This window comes from Trachypithecus francoisi, unplaced genomic scaffold, assembly GCF_009764315.1.
Source record: "Trachypithecus francoisi isolate TF-2019V2 unplaced genomic scaffold, Tfra_2.0 Lachesis_group6, whole genome shotgun sequence".
Classification (NCBI taxonomy): domain Eukaryota; kingdom Metazoa; phylum Chordata; class Mammalia; order Primates; family Cercopithecidae; genus Trachypithecus; species Trachypithecus francoisi.
Genome location: NW_022681471.1, coordinates 96,090,476 through 96,112,181, shown reverse-complemented (window position 1 = coordinate 96,112,181; position 21,706 = coordinate 96,090,476). Strand labels below are relative to the sequence as shown.

Genomic DNA, 21,706 nt, shown 5'->3' with positions numbered 1-21,706 from the left:
GAGCCAACCATGTTCCCCAGGCTGCCTGAGAAGGTTTAGGAAAAGGAACACACAGGGCCGACCAGACATGGGAGAAAGAACTATGGGAGGTGGAGATGGCTCCTTCACATGGCAAAGAGGATGAGAAAGGTCACCATCAAGCAAAAGCGCCCCATGGCCTCCCAGAGGGCAAAGCCCAGAATGGCGTAGGAGAAGAGCTGTTGCTTCAGAGAAGGGTTCCTGGCATAACCAATGATGGCTCCCAAATACAGTCCCAATCTCAGCCCCAGAGCCAGGCACCCCAACTGTGCCAGGCCTAGCTCCAATGAACTTGGCTGTTGTGTTGATGTCCCTTGAAATGGTGCTGGTTTGGAAGCTGTGGCTAGAGACAAGTGGGGTAAGGGGACGTGAGACTGCCAAGCTGCTGAGGCTCTCATCTGTCAGTATCTCTGGTTGTTACTGCAGCTAGAGGATGGCTCAGCAGCTGTGAGGTGCTCTTGACCAGCGAGGGAGAGGAGATGAACTTGGAGCAGGCGAACATTTTCAGGGGATGAGGGGCTGTGGCAGGAGAGCTGCTCCCACTGCGGAGGAGACAGTGCCAGAATTTTTTTTAAAAGAAGAAGCTAAAGGTAATTTCCTCTTTCCAATATTTATACTGGCACCATAGGATGCCAGCAAAGGGCTGCTGGGAACTGTTCCTCTTCTAGGTTAAAAGACATATACATGAAATGTACAGGTCTAGAGCTTGTTAGAGTAAGGAGGTGCTCAGTGTCCAGCCTTCTCCTCTTCCTCCTCCTTCTCCTCCTCTTCCTTTCTCCTTCTTCTTCTCCAGGGAAGAGTAGAAGAGGCAACACTTTCCTTCTTATTCCTATTTAGCTGGATTTCAAACCTGACAGTATAAAGACAGAGTGGGTAAATACCCGGAACCTGGTTCAGGAACATCTTGGTTCAGTATACCCTTCTATTCTGACCCAATTTTTGCACTGGTGGATTGGGGTACAATGACAGGAAGGGTAACGTTATGGTTAGACCAATGTTAAGTTTAGGGAGAAGGTGGATGTAACTTGAGGAGAGGCAAATGTGGTCAGAAATGGCAGACACAAGCAGTATATTTGAGTATCAATTTTTCTTTGGCAGTGAAAGCATAAGGAATACACAGGTTATTTTATATACATATAAGCTCGATAAATCTGGCATTTCTAGCTCTCACCAAAAGGTCCATCCAGTGTCAGCTATATAATTTGTGGGGCCCAGTGCAAAATGAAAATGCAAGGTCCTTTGTTCAAAAAGCAGTGAAAAAATGCTGTTAAAGATACTTAAAATATAAAACTTATCCCTTTCGTCCATGGTCTCGCTTTTTGGACTTCCATGGTGTTTTCTATCTGCTATGTAATGTAGTTCCAGGTGAAGAAAAATTAAACATTTAAATTACTAGCATGCATTTTACCATTCATTTTTGTACTGTGCAATGACAGTTTTAAATGCAAATATAAGAGTACTTAAGTCATACGTGGACTAATCAAATACGCGATTTGTCTTCTGTAGTTTGCACGTGTGTATGTGTTTCATTCTTATCAGAACAGTGGGAATGCTGCAGAAAAGGAACCATTTTTATTCTACTTCTTGATGCACACACATTCTACCAACACTCTCTACCTTCAGCTCACTGATGAATAAGGAAGAGTTGAAAGGAAAGGAAAAGGTTTGCAAAGATAGGGCAACCCTTTTCCTTTCCTTCTATGTTATCATTTTCTGTGGAAGTGGTTGGTTAACATGGAAGAGTAATATGAGTAAGAAAGTATGTGATAGAGTTCCTTGGTCATTCGTGTTTCTGAGGATGTCCCTGCTTTCTTTCTGTATTCAGACAAATTCTAGTTTGTATGGAAAACATGACCTTTCAGGACTGTCAGCAATCACACTTATTTACTCATGGATGTAACACACTTACCTTGTACTTGCTGTGGGTCTCAGTGAACTCTCATGCATTGCGGGCCCATTGGAATTCTGTGCTTATGGAGCATGACAAAAGCTATATCTGAATGGGGTGGCAAGAAATGGTGGACGCACATACAGTGTATATCTCCTCTGCTCATGCTCCATTGAAATCCCATTGGACATCTACAAAACATAACCTCAAAGATAAAATGATTAAGAATTTCAAGATGGTGATAGCTGAGTATTAAACCAAACCTGTGGTCTTTCTCACTGTGGGGCTTGGTGGGACTGCACAGGTTTTGTGTTCACGAAGTGGGCCCTGGACCCATCAGAGTATGATATTACATCTGAAAAAAATACTAATCTGACTCCAAAAATATCCGTGAAAATCAACCTTGTTTTTACTGAAATTTTCTTGAGATTACTGAGGAGAGGGTGTCAAAGTACACCACCAGGTAAAATTTCCCACAAATCCTTTTAAGTTTCTCTCTCACCAAAGAGAGCTCTTTGAGGCAGCTGTTATGTTGGCAGTCTCTGGCCCCTGGAGTTCCAGGCATTGGGATGAATGTGGGGGAAGATGGCCTGGACTGGTTTATAGCTGATAAGTACTTGCTTCCCTAAAGAAGCCAGCTGTCTAAGGAGAACCAGTTGGGATGGATTGAAGGATTTATTTCTCTTTACTTTATCAGAATGGCTAGTCCATGGACATATAAGGCAACTGAATTAATTTTTGTAAGTTTTGAGATAAAAGGGTGGGGTGAGAAGGAAAACAAATTAATAATTCTTTAGTGCATGATGGACATGGCAGTTCATTAGTGGCTCAAAGTGAGTGCCTCCACTGGGATTTGAAACCGGCTCTCTCTGCCTCTAAAGCTGGGCTCTTCCCACTTGATTGTGCTGGGTCCCACAAAAGGGAAGGCAACTCTTGAGCACCCACTGTATGCCAGCCATGTGGAAGATGTTTTATGTGACAACTATGTGATGGAGGTATTGTGAGTTCCCATTTTCCTGATGAGGAGACTGAGGCTTGGTGAGACTAAGCACCTTGTCCAAGGTCACAGAGCAAGTAAGCGACAATGCCAACACCTTGTCATTTCTGAGCCCAAAACTCAGGTTTCCTCAGTTTGCACGAGGCTAGGGAAGAACCTAGCTCTCCTAGCGTCCCCTTCATTAGTCTGTTCAGAATATCAGGCTGCTTCCATCATTAAATCATTTTTGTGATTGATTGATAGACTCTAAAGGGCTGTACTTTGTCCAGGGATATAGGACTTGATGTGGAGAAAGAAGAGGGATTCCACCAATCACCTCTTTGATTTGATTTTTCAATGGTCAAGCCCCTTTTCCAGGGCCTGTTAATTTTCTCCACTTTGGTCCTTCCCAGAACAGTTTCTAGGTTAGTGGGGCATGGGGGAGGGGTGGGGTAAGGGTGGTCAGGAATGAAGAAAGCAGAGGACCATATTTATTCCTTTCCTTTTTGTCCTGCCCCAAGCCCTGTTGGGATATTTCTTCAAACATGTTCAGTGACCCACCACAGGGATTTGCTGAGTTAGTTCAGTGGAAAGACTTTGAACTTACATGAGATTTTAATTTTGGCTTCTGACACTTTAACCCAGGTAGGTTAGAATTGCAGTGCTTGTAGCCAAAGGCTATCAAAAAACTTCTGGAACAAAAATCAGTTACTTTTTTTCAGAATAAATTGTGAGATAAAAACAATGTACCACTTCTGGTTTTCAAATATAATTTGTAGCTAATGTACAATGATCTCTAAATGTTTTGTGGGACGTCTACCTTTCTTTCTTCATGTCTGGAGGAATGAATGAAGTGAGGGTGAGGAGATCTGTGAGGTGGCAGCGTTCCTGGACCTCAGTCTCTGAGATTTGTCTGAGCATTTTGTGTTTTGTATTGATGGGTGACTCTCAACTGACTAGATTGGGAAGTTTCTCCCAAATAACATCCCACTGAAAGAAAAGGTAGTCATGGTGGTAGGGGCAATGGAGAGAGGGAAAATCAACCCTGAATGTTCTCTTCTAGACTCTTGGGTCTCTGAGGCATAAGGGCAGGAAAGAGCTTCTGTGCAATGTAAGAAAGCTTGGTCTCTCAGGTTCTTTGGGTTTATGGATCCCCAGTGACCATTCTGTGCTGTCTGAATTCCTGGGCATAGCCAGTGGCCTGCTGACTTTTAAATATGAGCACCTGTGAAATCTGCCTACGGGCTTTCTCTGGCTGCTGGTGCAAGCCAAAAATGCCAGAGAGTTAATTCCCCATGCTCTCCTTCTCCTCAGTAGCCCTCCACAATGACTGAAGTGAGTTGGTGGAGAAATTCCCCAGCTTCCTAGTCCCTTGGCAGGAGAAACTTCGAGATGTGTCCTATCCAGTCTCATGGAGTTCTCTAACAGGATTGGGCTCCATTTATTGGCTGCCTTTCCTTCCCTGACTCATCCCCCCCTCCTTTACTGGTGTTTTCTGGGATCACCTCCCAAATAAACTTGAAGTCTTGTCCTGTTTCTGTGGGAGCCTAGCATAAAACAGACCCTACTGTGTAGCCAAAATGGCTTTCCTCTAAAGTGACAAGAAAACTGCAGACACTACCCCATCGGCTGGGGGCAGTATGGGAATGCTTCTTATTGTTGAGCAGCTTAGAAAAAGCCAGTTGAATGGTATTGCCTACGTTTTCTTCTAGGGTTTTTATAGTTTTGGGTTCTACATTGAAGTATTTAATCCATCTTGAGTTAATTTTTGTATAAGGTGTGAGGAAGGGGTCCAGTTTCAATTTTCTGCCTATGGATAGCCATTTCTGCACATGAATAGCCCAAAAGCAATTGCAACAAAATAAAAAATTGACAAATGGGATCTAATTAAACTAAACAGCTCTGCACAGCAAAAGCAACTATCATCAGAATGAATAAGCAACCTATGAAGTGGAAGAAAATTTTTGTAACCTGTCCATCTAACAAAGGTCTAATATCCAGAATCTACAAGGAACTCAGACAAATTTACAAGAAAGAAACCAAACAACCCCATTAAAAAGTGGGCAAAGGACATGAACAGACACTTCTCAAAAGAAAACATTCATGTAGCCAACAAACATATGAAAATAAGCTCAACATCACTGATCACTAGAGAAATGCAAATCAAAACCACAATGAGATACCATCTCATGCCAGTCAGATGGTGATTATTAAAAAGTCAAGAAACAGCAGATGCTGGCCAGGTTGTGGAGAAATAAGAATGCTTTTACACTGTTTGTGGGAATGTAAATTACTTCAACTATTGTGGAAGACAGTGTGGCAATTCCTCAAATACATAGAACCAGAAATACCATTTGACCCAGCAATCCCATCACTGGGTATATACCCAAAGGAATATAAATCATTCTATTACAAAGATACATGCACATGTATGTTCACAGAAGTACTCTTCACAATAGCAAAGACATGGAATCAACCCAAATGCCCATTAGTAATAGACTGGATAAAGAGAATGTGGTAAATGTACATCATGGAATACTATGCAGCCATAAAAAAGGAACGGTATCATGTCCTTTGCAGGGACATGGATAGAGCTGGAAGTCGTTATCCTCAGCAAACTAATACAGGAACAGAAAATCAAACACTGCACGTTCTCACGTATAACTGGGAGCTGAACAATGAGAACACAGGGACACAGGGAGGGGAACAACACACCCCACCTGTCGGGGGGTGAGGTGAGGGGAGGGAGAGCATTAGGAAAAATAGCTAATGCATGCTGGGCTTAATACCTAGGTGATGGGTTGAAAGGCACAGCAAACCACCATGGCACACGTTTACCCTATCTAACAAACCTGCACATCCTGCACATGTACCCCAGAACTGAAAATTAAAATTAAAATTAAAAAAAAAAAGAAAAAGCCAGTTGAATGAATGACTCACAGTTGGAGGGTATCTTGGTGCTCCACGTGTGATGGAGCACTTGGGGTCTCAGCGCAGCCACAAGGAAATCAGCTCTCCTCAGCAGGGAGCTCTGGCAGGGCTATTTTCTGTCTGGGGTGGCCAAGTAAAAGGCAGAGCTGTTTGGAGTCTAGGGGAGTCCCGGGGTGCCTGAAGTTCTGTAAGCTTTCAGTGGTGCTTTCAATTTTAGCCCGAGGTCTTATGAGAGATACAAAGACAGCAGGTCTCAGCTATACCTTCTAGTAGTTTATAATCCCAAGGGGTAGGATGAGGCAGGTGTTCAAACACTTCCTATCCACGGTGGAAGGGAACAGGAGAACAAGACTTTTCTGTAATGAATGACAATCATGGATTTCGTTAAGCATCTGAGCTGTTAACTTGAGGCAATTGGAAATAAACAGGGACACAAATTGCTTTCACTATATGGCACTGTTATAGGAAAAGCAACTTATCAATCATAGAAAATAATGAAGCCACAAAGGTTCATATCTAGAAGACCCACATAAAATGCTGATAATGACTGAGTGGCAGAAAATGTAGATTGAGAAATACATCTTTGAATATAATATTCAAAAGGAGCTAATTTATTTTAGATGAGTAGGTCAAAGAAAGCTGTATTATTTTTAATTATTGTATTATTCATAGCAATATTTTGAATTTGTCTAGCACCTTTCTTTTGAGGAGCTTGAGGCATTTCACATATATTATCTCATTTATCTTTTATAACATCCCAGTGGAATATGTATTGTTAACTCTCTATTGCCATTGGACTACATTTTTGCAAATTCTCTTTCCTGGAATGAATGAAGCTGCATCATTACAGAAGCAGATGCTGGCTGGAAGTCACCTACAACTTGCTACTGAATGCAAGTTAATTATAATAGCTAAATATTCTGATTTTTCTTTGGGAAGCCATTTTGCTCTCTCCACCTCAGTTTATAGGAAAACGAAGGAGCCTAGTTAATGAGAATAGTTATGAAATCAGCCCATAACCTTTGAAAAGAAAAAACCCTCATGCATAGTAGAAAAATGTCATGCAGAGTTAATTATTACATATGTAATTGCTAGTTACAGCTAAATATTGATATAACATTTCAATAGAAAAAAGGTTATATAATGAACTTTTTCTGCCACCCACTTTTAAGTGGGGAAAACTCTACTTAACAGAAAGTGCCTGGTTTTGGTCCTAACTGAAAGGTAAATTTCTTTGTCAAGTTAGGGAACACTCTGTCCAATCATTACTGAATAACAGTGTTTAAATCCCACTTCTGCTGTGTCCAAGAGGAAAATTTAGATACGGTTTTTCTCATTAACTTGAAGCACTACAAAGTTCATCCATGACTTCCTCTCTATAAATTACTCTCTAGAAAGGTTTGCCAGAAAAATTAAAAAAAAAAACTTTTTCCAAGTCATAACTAAGGAGTAGCAGGAGGTCTGTGAGCTGCTTTGTAGGACTCTGGGAGTCATTGTCATCTCTGGGCTTGAGGATATGGATGCTAAAAATGGGCCACCTATGTTGTCTGGGGAGGAGGATTGCTCTTTCCTTTCCCCATGGTCTGCATGGCTTTCTGGCTTCAATCTGTGTTGAGGCCTTCAAGATATGGGTAAACACCTCATTAAACATACAAAAAAGAGGCTCTCATTCAAACGTTGTCAAAAATCTGGGTCAAGAGAAGTCTTTTAACCCTGAAATATTGTCAAGTTTTACTGTCTGAATTTAGGGTAATCCTTTTAAGAATTTAATTTTTGTATTTCTACTCTGCAGAAAGTTCCATAGGATTTACAAATCCCCCTACTGTTGGAAAGGCATGCCAAGACAACAGAAATGGTCACCCTGTGACACACAGCAGAGGAAGCTCTGCTCCCCCAGGGAAGCTCACAATGGCTTCATAGCCTGTTTGAACTGAATGAGGTCCTTTTGCTGATTTCAGCTCAGTTTCTTCCATGTCTGATTAATAGAGGTGCCCCACTTCCAATCTCCTGCCAGGGTTCATCCTATATGTGGTTAGAAAATTCTCCAGTGGTCATACTAGACCTCTTGGTAGGCTTTAAATAGATAACTTTATAAGCATTATATTTTCTTTTCAGTAACCTCATAGTCATCTATAAGAATGATTAAGCAAATCTGGCTTCTTTTAGTTCTTTGGATTCAACAGAGCTGTCTCCTGTTTAGAAATCCCTTTCTGTAATCAAATCCTTCTGGCCATTCCTTGTAGTCTCTAGACTCCAAACAGCTACCAAAACTGTAAATAAAGGGCCGCTGGATACTTAAACAATCCCTTTCTGCTGTCAAGAAACATGTGCTTTATACAAACCATGAAAATGGAGAGTAAGAAGTAGGTGAAGTAGAAAGTAAGAGGGATTGATATGTCAGTGCTTGGAACATAGTAGGAATGCTCCAAATATGTAGTGATTGCAACCAAAATTAAAAATAGAGTCTTCCACATTGGTCAGGCATTTTTTTAGTCCCCTGCTGTCAGAAGTAGAGGTTATAATATACTTAGAATGGTGGCAAATGGATCAGAAGTTCTAGTGACAATTTGTCGGCTGGTATGTTTTGGCAGCTTAAGTTTTCACGTGCGTTAAGAATTTTATTTATTTATTTATTTATTATTTATTTAGTTTTATTTCTTTAGTTTTCACAACATCCCTGACAGCCCCAAGAGCTGCTTGGGTGCACATTGTGTACAGTGTGTGGCACACATTGCAGTGGGATCATGGGCAAGATACAGGACATAGGTATTATCCACCTGAAAGAGACACAGTATCATTTAATGGATGGATTCACATTGTGAATCCTCATACCATTTCATTAGTATAATTATTTTTGAATAATGGAAAAAAGTAGGGGAGGCAGCAAGTCATTTGGAAATTATAAGCATTATCACTTGTTTACAGGTCTAAGAATTGTGACAGAAGTAAGCACACAGTGCTATGCAAACACAGAAAAGGGGAACTTGGTCCAGCCTAAAGATTTAGAGAAGGCTTCCTGGAGGATAAGATAGTCTAAGCTAGGTCTTGAAGGATGTACTGGAGTTAGCCACGCTCAGAAAGAGGGTGAGAGCAATATGGACAGGAAATTGAACATGAATAAACACACAAAGGTCTTCACACGAGGAAATCTTGGTCTTTCAGTTTTACTAAAGAGTGGGAGGTGAGGTTGGAGAGCAGTCATAGAAGGCCTTGATTTATTCATTTACTTACTCATTCATTATTCAACAAATATTTGCTGAGTTTCTGCAAGGTGGCAGGCAGTGTTCTAGGAATTTTGGCTACAGAAATGAACAGATAGACAAGGCTGGTTCACAAGGAACTTACATTCTGGTGTTGGGAGGGGCTTGTAGATTTAATGAAGTAACTAGGTCTTTATGCAACAGAATAGGCATCAGAGAACACCGAAGAGTTTTAAGCAGCGAAATGACATGGTCAGATTTGTGTTTTAAACAGATTGCTTTAGTATAGATAGATATAAGTGTGACTCTAGTACTTGGTGACTGTAATCGGAGTAGTTAAACCAATGCTGCCAGGAAAATTTTGATGATTTGCCTATTTCAGAACAAAGGACATTTGGGTTTACATAAGAAAGAATTTATTGATGCTAAAACATTGAAATATGGAAGGCTTATCATTCAACTCAAGAATTATTCACGAAGAGAATGTCTGTACTTTCTCTATGAAGAAACAATGAACAAAATGTCTTGAATGGGTCAATTGTTCTCTTAAGTTAAGCAAGAAGGTTGAAAGGTTTAACAGATGCCCTTTTGGAGTTTCTTACGGCTTTATTACTTTGTGATTTATGAAGTGAAAATAACTACAGTATAAACTGTGTACTTAAAACTGGGAGTAAGGATGTGATCAAAGTTCTGATCAGGGCCTGGTCAGGGTAGGAGGTTTAATTTTTTTTCCCCCAATTTTACAGCGAAGTCATTTGTAGAGAACTTCTCACAGAGTAGCTGGAACATGGAAGCCCTTGATGTATTCTATGATTTTTAGTTATCTCCTCTTCTCACTATCCTTTTCCTCCTTCTTCAATCCCACTGTTTTCATTTGTCCTAGAGAGTTGAGATTCCTTTTACCATATTACTGTGTATGTTTTAGTTGAGTGAGTTTATTAGAATGCCTGCTAAATGGACTTCATTTTTATTCACTGTGGATGACTATAACATTGTTCCCAATAACGCAAGCTTGCCTTCCCTATAAGAAAATTATGTATCCTCACCTGTTTCCACGTAAACTTGCCATGGCTCCTTGAGGAGGACTGTATTTCCCTATCCTATTGTCAGTCTTGACTGTGTGACTTGCTTTGGCTAATGAAATATGAGCATAAGCTTTATGTGCATTTGCCGACTCTCTTATTCATTGTAAGGTCCCAGATAGGACCCAGGATAAAGGAGCAGACCCTAAAATGAAAACAGAGAGCTGGTGTCAACCCACGGCAGACAAAAATTTCTAAGTAAGAAATACCCTTTGTTGTTGTAAGCTACTAAGATTTTGAGATTATTTCGTACTGCAACACAATGTAGCAAAAACTGCCTGATACATATAATCAATAGATGTTAAATTCTATTACAGTGAAAGACAGTGGCAATGAAAATACCTTTACTTTTAGATTTCCAAAGCTTGCACTAAACAATGTTTATGCAATGAAAGTTCAGTTTCTTACAACGTCAAAATTAGACCATTCCTTAGTATTCACTTGTTGAACCTTAAACTACGGTCCTTATTGGCATAACAAAGCCTGCCCTACTAAAGGATTTGAGGTTGTTAACTGTACTGTGTTTTAATTAAAAAATGAACACTGAATTCAGTTGGAATGTGAGCTAGTGGTCCATAGTACTAATCTGAATTTCCCGTCACGTTTAGAAATGAAGTAGGAGTTGCAAAATGTTGTTTCAGCTCCTTATGTAACCCAAGACCAAGACATTCACTTGATTTAATAGTCTTCTGGCTTCTAAATTTTTTGACTTGTGAATGTGTCTATTTGTTGAAGCTGAAGATGTTTGACTAAGTTTTATTTTGTTCCTTTGTTTTAGCTAACTGAACTCCCTACTTTCATAGTGTGGCACTATTAGGACACTCTGGTGGGACTTTCTGTCTGCTTCTTCCTGTGCTGGCTTTCTGAAAGGGCCACTTTTTCACTTTGATCAGCTTCTCCTCCTCTTTTCTCTTCTACCTGATGGTGCTTTAAACCCACTTGGTTTCTTTTTATTATCTTATGAGCTATCTATGCTGAACAAGCATTAGAGATTCTTTGATGAGAGCAAATATATACAAAGGTAAAACCTTCTCTTTTTATCCTATTAAAAATTGTGAATGAATATTGAACTGTCTCAATGAATGAGTGATATGATTGTCCTCAGGGATTTGAGTGGTGTAATAGAATTGGCTGCCAGAATAAAGAATACATTTGTGAGGAGGAACCCTATCCTTACCTTCATCCTAATTCAGTGTATCCAAGCGGACCCTATCATAGGCCACAAACCTTGCAGTCTACTCACTACTATTAGTTATAAGAGACAGAGGTTGACTTCAAGCTATACATATATATGTGTGTGTGTATATGTATATATGTTTATATGTACACATACACACATACATATCACATATATATGTACACATACATTATATAATATATAAAATGACTGCTCGCTATCTATATATTGTGGGAGAAAAACTTTTCCTTTACCAACTTATGTTCAAGTGGTGGGGGCCTGTGAATTATTTGACAACAAATACAATATGAGAAAAGTTTATTCCACATGCATGTGGGGACACTCAATAAAAGTTGGCATGCTGAACAGCCAGTGCTAAGGATTCATATACCGGCTTAACAAAAAAGGGGTTGTAGGGCTTCAATGGGAAGTTATGGAAGGCTCTATTGGGCTTATTCATCCCAAAGCTAACTGACAGTCTCCTTCCAGGTGGAACTCCCATCCCCTATCCCCCTGGGACAGGGGAAAGGAATTTGTGGCAGCTGAATTCATACCTCCTGGTGCTAAGGGTAAGTAATCTCCAGAACAGGAAACTCCCTTAGGGTTAATGGCAGCTGTATTTTCAGGAGGCTCTGCCTAAATTTAGATAAGGCTTCCTTCTGTGGCTGCTGTTTGTTCAGAGGCTTTCAGTTTAAAGTAATCTTCATGCCACTCTGTTGATCCCTTCTCTCTCTCTCTCTCTAACACACACACACACACACACACACACACACACACCCCTATTTAAAATCTATTTAAAACATCTCTTTAAAATCAGAGGTAGAATAACCTGAGGGCACAGGACTGAAAAGAGGTCATCAGGGTTTACCCTATCTTCCTTTCTGTCTTTCTGTCAGGCTCCCTTCATGTGAGAGGTTTAGTGGCTGACCACGACCAGCCCCAAGCTCATATCCTATCAGCTAGGCAGCTCCAGCAAAGAGAGCACCTTCCCATCATTGCTCTGGCAGCAAAGCTCCAGAGAGGATGCCACTTTACCTGATTGATTTCATGTGACCATTTTTGACTCAACTGTGGTCAAATGGAAGGGGTCCTCTGGGGTGCATGCTGTCTTATAGGCATGAGACCACATGGAATGGGTATTCCACAGAGTTCTGTTTCGAGAAGAGAGGAGACTCCAGGCAGGAAAAAACACACGTTCTCCCTCTACTATTCTGCCTGTCTCCTTTGCCCTTGAATCTCTACCTCTATTTTAAAGAACTCTAGTAAAATAACTAAATGTTTCTAAGGGAAATGGCATAAAATCAGTGAGATGGAATAACATCTGAAATCATGTTTAATGATTTGTTTTCCCCAAACCTAGTGATTCTTGTGTAGTCTAAATCTTCTCTCTTGAGTTTTGTGCTGAGCTTTTGATTTTGATTTGATGCGGAGACATACAATAAGCCACTTCACCTTTCTACCTGCTAATTACACACCCTTAAATTAAGACAGTGATAACTTCACAGAGGTGTATGAAGTCTAATTAACGAAGGCCTGTAAAGTTCTTAAAGATCCTTGAATCGAAAGCACTTTATGAAAATACAAAATGGTAATATTATGGGTGAAGCTCATGACAATAAGCTTCAGAGTTTTTGGTTGTATTGAAATAGGTATCAAGTATCATTTGAAATATACAAGCTGGAACTAGGAAACCCATTTAGTATACAGAGAATATGTTGTATCATGATATATGAGTCTGTTCTCACACTGCTATAAAGAATACCACCTGAGACTGGGTAATTTATGAAGAAAAGAGGTTTAATTGACTCACAGTTCTGCATGGTGGGAGGCCTCAGGAAACTTACATTCATGGTAGAAGGTGAAGGGGAGGCAAGGAACGTCTTTTTTTTTTTTTTAACTGAGAAAAATCATGGTTTAACTAAAGCACTGAAAAAAGCCCATAGGAGACTCAACAAATTGCTGTTGGTTAGTGTGACTAAATTCGTAGATAGAAAAATTCTATAGGCACAGTGTGTATGGATTTTAGCAAGTCACCGGTCAAAGCATGTGAGAAAGAATGAAGGATAACAATGAAACAGTAGTAGAGAATGGATGGGTTCAAAAGTGGTAGGTGGACCATATCCATACTGTTGACTAGTGGGTTGACACAAATCCGAACCACTAACATTGCTTTGTGGTCACATCCCATACATACTTCTGCATTGTTCCAATCAGCAGAGTACTAATCTTAGATGTATAAGTTGGATTTGCATTATGAATCTTATAAGATTACAAGATTCATAATGCATCCATAAGATTACAAGATTAATAATGCAAATCCAACTTATAGGTACAGATTATTCTGTTCTTTTTTTTTTTTAATACTTTAAGTTCTGGGATACATGTGCAGAACGTGCAGGTTTGTTACATAGGTATACATGTGCCATAGTGGTTTGCTGCACCCATCAACTTGTTATCTACATTAGGTATTTGTCCTAATGCTATCCCTCCACTAGCCCCCCCACCCTCCGACAGGCCCCAGTGTGTGATGCTCCCCTCCCTGTGTCCATGTGTTCTCATTGTTCAGCTCCCACTTATGAGTGAGAATATGCGGTGTTTAGTTTTCTGTTCCTACGTTAGTTTGCGGAGTATGATGGTTTCCAGCTTCATCTATGTCCCTGCAAAGGACATGAACTCATTGGCAAGGCATGTCTTACATGGTGACAGCAGTGAGAGAGCAAGAGAGCATGAGGAAGTACCACACTTTTAAACCATCAAGATCTCGTGAGAACTACCTCACTATCACAAGAACAGCACAGGGAAAACCGCCTCCATGATCCAATCACCTCCCACCAGTTCTCTCCCTTGACACGTGGGGATTACAGTTCAAGATGAGATTTGGGTGGGGACACAGCCAAACCATATCATTCCGGCCCCAGCCCCTCCCAAATCTCATGTCCTCACATTTCAAAGCACAATCATGCCTTCCTAACAGTCCCCCAAAATCTTAACTAATTCCAGCATTCACCCAAAAGTCCAAGTCTAAAGTCTCAGCTGAGACAATGCAAGTCCCTCCACCTGTGAACCTGTAAAATAAAAAATAATTTAGTTACTTTCAAGACATAATGAGGGTACAGGCATTGGGTAGATGTTCCCATTTCAAATGGGAGAAATTGGCCAAAACAAAGGGTTTACACCGTCCCATGCAAGTCCAAAACCCAGCAGGGCAGCCATTAAATCTTAAAACTCCAAAATGATCTCCTTTGACTCCATGTCTCACATCCAGGGCATGCTGATGCAAGGGGTGGGCTCCCGTGGTTTGGCAGCTCCAGCCCTGTGCCTTTGTGGGTACGCTCCCGCAGCTGCTTTCACAGGCTGGTGTTGAGTGCCTGTGGCTTTTCCAGGTGCTCGATGCAAGCTGTCAGTGGATCTACAGTTCTGGGGTCTGGAAGACAGTGGCCCTCTCTCAGAACTCCACTAGGCAGTACCCCAGTGGGGACTCTGTGTGGGGGCTCCAACCCCACATTTACCCTCTGCATTGCCATAGTAGAGGTTTTCCATGTGGGTTGTGCCCCTGCAGCAGACTTTTGCCTGAACATCCAGATGTTTCCATATATCCTCTGAAATCTAGGCAGAAGTTACTAAAGCTCAAATCTTGTCTTCTGTGCACCTGAAGACTCAACACCACATGGAAGCTGCCAAGGCTTAGAGATTGCACCCTCTGAAGCAACAGCCCAAGCTGTCTGTACCTTGGCGCCTTTTAGCCAAGGCTGGAGCTGGAGTGTCTGGGACACAGGACACCAAGTCCTGAGGTTGCACAGAGCATCAGGGCCCTGGACCTGGCCCATGAAACCATTTTTCCTTCCTGGGGCCTCTGGGACTTGTGATGGGAGGGGCTGCCTTGAAGATCTCTGACATGCCCCTGGAGACATTTTCCCCATTGTCTTGGCTATTAACATTTGGCTCCTCATTAGTTATGAAAATTTCTGCAGCCAGCTTGTATTTCTCCCCAGAAAATTGTTTTTCTTTATACCTCATGGTCAGGCTGCAAATTTTCCAAACTTTTATACTCTACTTCCCTTTAAAATATAAGTTCCAATTTCCAATCATCTGTCAATGCATGTAACTGTATGCTTTCAGGAAAAGCCAGATCACCTCTTGAATGCTTTGCTGCTTAGAAATTTCTTCTGCCAGATTCCCCAAATCATCTCTCCCAAGTTCAAAGTTCCACACATCTCTAGGGCAGTGGCAAAATGCTGCCAGTCTCTTTGCTAAAGCATGAATAGCATGAATGACTTTTGCTCCAGTTCCCAATAAGTTCCTTATCTTCATCTGAGAACACCTCAGCTGGACTTCATTGTCCTATTACTATCAGCATTTTGGTCAAAAAACCATTCAACAAGTCTCTAGGGAGTTCAAAACCTTCCCACATCTTCTTGTCTTCTTTTGAGTCCTCCATGCTCTTCCAACCTCTGTCTGTTACCCAGTTCCAAAGTCACTTTCACATTTTTGGGTTATCTTTATAGCAGTGACCCAAACTCCCGGTACCAATTCTCTATATTAGTCCATTTTCACACTGCTGTAAAGATACTACCTGAGACTGGGTTTTTAAACAAAAGACGTTTAATTGACTCACAGTTCTGGCTGTCTTGGGAAGCCTCAGGAAACTTACAATCATAGTGAAAGTCAAAGGGGAAGCAGGCACCTTCTTCACAAGGTGGCAGGAGAGAGAGAAGAGAGATCAGATGAGGAAGTGCCACACTTTAAAACCACCAGCTGTTGTGAGAACTCACTCACTATCACGAGAACAGCATGGGGGAACCACTCCCCATGATCCAATCACTTCCCACCAGGTCCCTCCCTGGACACCTGGGGATTATAATTCAAAATAAGATTTAGGTGGGGATACAGAGCAAAACCACATCATATGGTTTGATTTGTATCAGTCTCCCATTCTCTTTGACAGGTGAACAACTGAGGTGGGCTACCTAATTTAACTGAAAATTAACATTGGCAGCTGTTCCTGCTAAAAAGATAATCTGTCTTTCAAATTGAGTAGAGCAGTGCTGACCCCTTTCCAGCTTCTTTCCCATAATTGTGGACAAATGACAGTTTCCCTCCTGCAAACTCTAAACTCAGAGACATGCCGGGCCCTTTGTTCTAGGTCATGTCAAATGGGATCCATAGCTGCCCTCTATAGTAACAGCCACTGATAGCAGTCCTGGCCTCTGTTTAACGCTGTTTTCACCATGGTACTCACTGAATGAGATAGATCAACACTGGCCTCTTATTTAGTCTTAATACCATCGAAATCCTTCTGAAAATCTTTACTCCCAATGTAAAAAATTCTATTCACTCATGTTTGGAGTGCATGAATTCAGTTATATTTTTGGATTTTGGGAATTTTGGAAAATACCTTGGATAGTTTCCCTGAAAGCAGACACTGAGATGGAGACTTGCATGCAGGAGTTTTGAGTGGGGGAGTGATGAGGGAATCAGCATTAGATAGAGGGAGATGCTGGGCTACAATGTAGTTGTAACAGCGGCCTCAGTGATGCCATTGGGAGCTCTGGAGTTAGGCTGGCCCCTCAGAGATGTCTCACATTAAGGAAAATGGGACAAACTAAAGGAAGTTGGATCCCTATATTGACTAGTGATTGCTTGAGGGTTGTCCCCAGGAAGGGGAGTACTTTGGATGGGACTGTTCTTTTCAGCAGAGAGCAAGACCTAAAGAGGCACTCAGCTGTGAGCCATCAGCAGCCAATGCTCTCAGCAGTTAGGATAACATGTGCCTTGTCCTATAGAGAGATACAGGTGGTGCACTGAAGGTCATTACAATCCCAGAAAATACAGTGATGCCAAGAACTACTTCCCCTACAACGTTTCACCCAGAATAAACTCTGGTGACATTTTGACACATTTGAGTCCTGTCTTTCATCTATGTATATATTTAAAGATTACTTGAGTAGTATATGAGTATAATCTCCTAAGAATTAGAACATTACAAATAAAGTTCCTTGGACTACCTCCTCTATCCTTGTTCCATCCCTGTAGCTCTGGTAGAACCAAAACTAGCATAAGCAAGTGAGGCACTCGTCTCAGGTGCAAAATTTAAGAAAGCACCAAAACATTCAAGAATCAAGATACATGGTATCTGGGGAGATCATTATGTTAGTTGAGATAAGCCAGACACAGAAAGACAAATATCGCATGTTCTCACTCATATGTGGGAACTAAAAAATGTGGATCTCATGCAGATGGAGAATAGATTGGTGGTTACCAGAGGCAGGGGTTGGGGGATGAAAAGAAATTGATTAATGAGTACAAATACACAGTTTTACAGAAGGAATAAGACCTAGTGTTCAAAAGAGCAGTAGGGTGTCTATAGTTTACAATAATTTATTGTTCATCTCAAAATAGCTAGAAGAGAATGATATGAATGTTTCTAGCATCAGCAAAGGATGAATTTTTAAGGTGATGAATATCCCAAGTACACTGATTTAATCTTTACAATTTATATGAATGTATTCAGTTATCACATGTACCCTGAAGGTATGTACATCTACTATGCATCAATAAAAAATAAAAAAAGTTACATAGTATTTAATATAATATTTTAAAAAATCAAAATTGGTACAAAAATTCCTCAATGAACAAAATATCAAAATGTTAAATACAGGGTCAGCAGCTGTGAGCCTGAGGCAAAATGAAAAATCAGCCATGGTGATATTGTCTTTATTTAACGTTTTGATATTTTGTCATACACTTTTTCATTAATTTTGATTTTAGAAATAATAATGCATTAACATATTATCTGTCTTGATAACTGAATATTTTGGCACCCTGTTAACTTCTGTGCCTGAGTTGAGTGCCTCACTTGCCTCACTCTGGCCCCAACCCAGAGATGTCGCTGCTCAGGGCATATACTTCTGACCATTCCATGCTTCTTTGCATAGATGTACACATAGTCATCAGAATCCTGTTGACTTTATTTCTAAGACAGATTTCCCGGTCATTCTACATCTCTGCATCCCACCACTACCATCTCAGACCAAGTCACAATATTCTCTCACTGGAGATAATTGCATTAGCCTCCTAACATTTAAATTTTAATGAAATTCAAATTAATGAGTTTCTGTTATCTAAGTCATTGCAATACCCACACACCCAACATCGTCTAGAACTTCCCCTGTTATCTTCTAATAGTTTTATAGTTTTGCATTTGGTATCTAGGTCTATGGTCTATTTTCAGTTAACTTTTGTGAATCTTTTTAAAAAGCACTGTTCTCCTAACTTTTTTACTCAACCACGAATTTTTGAGATCTCACTCTCTCCCCTGACCCGCTGTGGATATATATATATAGTTTCACATATGTCACCACTCTATTGTTTTCTATCACATGTATATGTCACTTTCTACTGACATGGTATATTAAGTGATAGGCATTTGGAGTTTTTGCTTTTTTTTTTTTGAGACAGAGTCTCGCTCTGTCATCCAGGCTGGAGTGCAGTGGTGCGATCTCGGCTCACTGCAAGCTCCGCTTCCTGGGTTCACGCCATTCTCCTGCCTCAGCCTCCCGAGTAGCTGGGATTACAGGCGACTGCCACCACGCCCGGCTAATTTTTTGTATTTTTTTTAGTAGAGACGGGATTTCACCGTGTTGGCCAGGATGATCTCGATCTCCTGACCTTGTGATCTGCCCGCCTTGGCCTCCCAAAGTGCTGGGATTACAGGCGTGAGCCACTGCGCCCAGCCAATTTTTTCCTTTTTCTGACAGTACAAGCAATGCTGCATCCTTGTCTACATCTTCTTTTGCATGCGTACAGGTGTTTCTCTAAGAGAGATGCGTGGAAGTGAAACTGCTGCTTCAGAGTGGATGCGCATTTTCAGTTTCAATAGATCCTGGCAGAGTACGGTCCAAAATGACTGAGCCAACTTGCTACCACAAGCAGAGGATAGAGTATGTATCTGTTTCCCCACAACCCAGTCAACATTTGATGTTATCTAACTTTGCCAATCTTAAGGTTGAAAAAAATGGTATCTCATAAAATTATTTTCCCCTAATTATCAGTGAGAATGAACATATTTTTACATGTGTGTTGATTTTTTAAATATTTTATCTCCTGTTAAATAATCATTTTCTATCTTTTGGCCATTTTTTTCTATTGGGATGTTTTTCTTCTGGTGAATTTGAAGGAGTTCTTTACACTGCATATCAATATTTGACTGTAACATTTATTGCAGATACTTTAACCCAGTCTCTTGTTGTATTTTAAAGTTGTTTATGGTATGTTTTGCCATACTCAAGTTTCCAATTCACCTGTAGGCAAATATGTTGATTTTATTCCCCTTATTGTTTCTTTTTTATGGTTTTTGAGACAAAGTCTCGCTCTTGTCCCCCAGGCTGGAGTGCAGTGCAGTGGCATGGTCTCGGCTCACTTGGCTCACTGCAACCTCCGCCTTCTGGGTTCAAGCGATTCTCCTGCCTCAGCCCCCCGAGTAGCTGGGATTACAGGTGCCTGCTGCCCGGCTAGTTTTGGTATTTTTAGTAGAGATGGGGGTTTCACCATGTTGGCCAGGCTGGTCTCAAACTCCTGATCTCAGGTGATCCACACGCCTCGGCCTCCCAAAATGCTGGGATTACAGGCGCGAGCCACTGTGCCTTGCCTGTTTCCGTTTTTTAGGTCTTGCTTAAGATAACTTTTCTTACCTCTAGATTACAAAGTTATCACACTACATTTCCTAATAATAATTTTAAATATATATTTGCTTGTTGATTGATTTGTAGGTCTTTTGTTGACTTGGAAGATTCATACTTCCGTATGATGTGAAGAATATATTTTATTTTTTAAAATAATGAATTTCTAATTATTTGCTTATACTTCACACATCAACTTGTTTCTGTATGGAGTTTATCTTTGTGGGCTGTATCTTGGTGGGTATGAGGAGACAAGCATGCTATCTACAGAGTCTGATCTATTCCTTTCTGCAAACTATAAATACTTAGATTCTTAGTAGTCATTGGCTAATGAAAAGGATTCTACATCACTAAATGGTCAGGATGGGACCATCCACCATATCAGTGTAGGCTACCCAATGCCAGACAATGTCCCTAGATCTAGATTGGAGAAAATATTCCTCAAAGTTCCTTAAGGGAGACAATGTAGTATATTGTTTTTGCAATCACACAGAGCTGGGTTTGAATCTCAACTCTGCCATTTCCATCTGTGTGGCCCAGGGCAAGTTTGCTCATCTCTAAGACTCAGTTTCCTTATCCCTAAAAAGAAAATAATAATTCTTGTTTTGTGGGTTCATTGTGAAGATCTGAGACAATACAAAGTACTTGGCACAAGTTTAGTGTTCAGTCATGTTAACCACTGTTACTTCTGCTTATGATAATGACTTCTGCAAAGATGTGACTATTGGGGGCGTGGGGTGCACAGAGGAGGAGTAAAAATTGAGAAATCGCCACAGTTCTTGAAGAGCTGAGCGGGGAGATGTGTGAGGTTGTTGGTATCCCCAGAAAAGCCCAGGAGAGACATTGGAGCCAGCACCAAAACTGTCTAGTACTTGTGCTAGGCCAGCAGAAAAGCCCCCAGGGATCTAGACTCTCGCCTTGTTAAACAAAACCATGAGTCATGACCTCGGGAAAGAGTGTGGAAACCCAGAGAAACAATGTTTGAACAGATGGTCTATTGTTTGAGAGCAAATAAACTAGGGATTCTTCAGACAGGGGTAGAACAAGTTATCACGTGGCAACGACTTAATAGGTTCCAATAGAAAGCTGGCTAGGGCCAAAGCCAGAGTAACAAAGAGGAACTCAAAGGGATGCCGAAGCAGAGCATACCTGGAGAATCATTGAATTACATTATAATATATTATAATATAATTCAAAGATTATAACTATTATAACTATGTAATAGTTACAATGTTATGCTATATAGTTATAATATTATAAGCCTCATTGGTTGGCACTGGGAAGCCCTGCACCATTCTCAAGGTAGGGCACAGTGGTTCTCATCTTGCTGGGGAGCTTGGGCTAAAGCAGTTCAGATGTGGTAGATGAAGACAAAGAGAAAGGAATGTGTTCTGAAGAACGTGGTCATAGAGCAAGCCTTGGTTACCTGTTGGGAGCAGAGCTGTATAGACCCTTTGTACTCAAGGCAGAGTCCATAAACCAGTAGCATAGGCCTCATCTGGAAACTTATTAGAAATACAGACCCTTGGGTTCCACCCCAGACCCACTGAATTAGAATCTGTGTTTTATCAAATCCCCAGGTGATTTGAATACATTCTAAAGTTTAGAGAAGTGCACATCTAGGCCTGGGATAAAATAGGTTCAAGTGGAAGGAGGATTTCCTGGAAGATTTGTTTATTCACTTCTCAAAGTCAAAATGTTCAGCATAAAACATTTTTTAACCCAAGGATTTCAAATAATTCTATTCCAAATGTGT

At 40.8% G+C, this 21,706-nt stretch overlaps 1 pseudogene; it reads right to left on the bottom strand.

The window, feature by feature from the left end:
• Positions 1 to 569, bottom strand: LOC117077486 (annotated as a pseudogene).
• Positions 570 to 21,706: the final 21,137 nt, after the last annotated feature.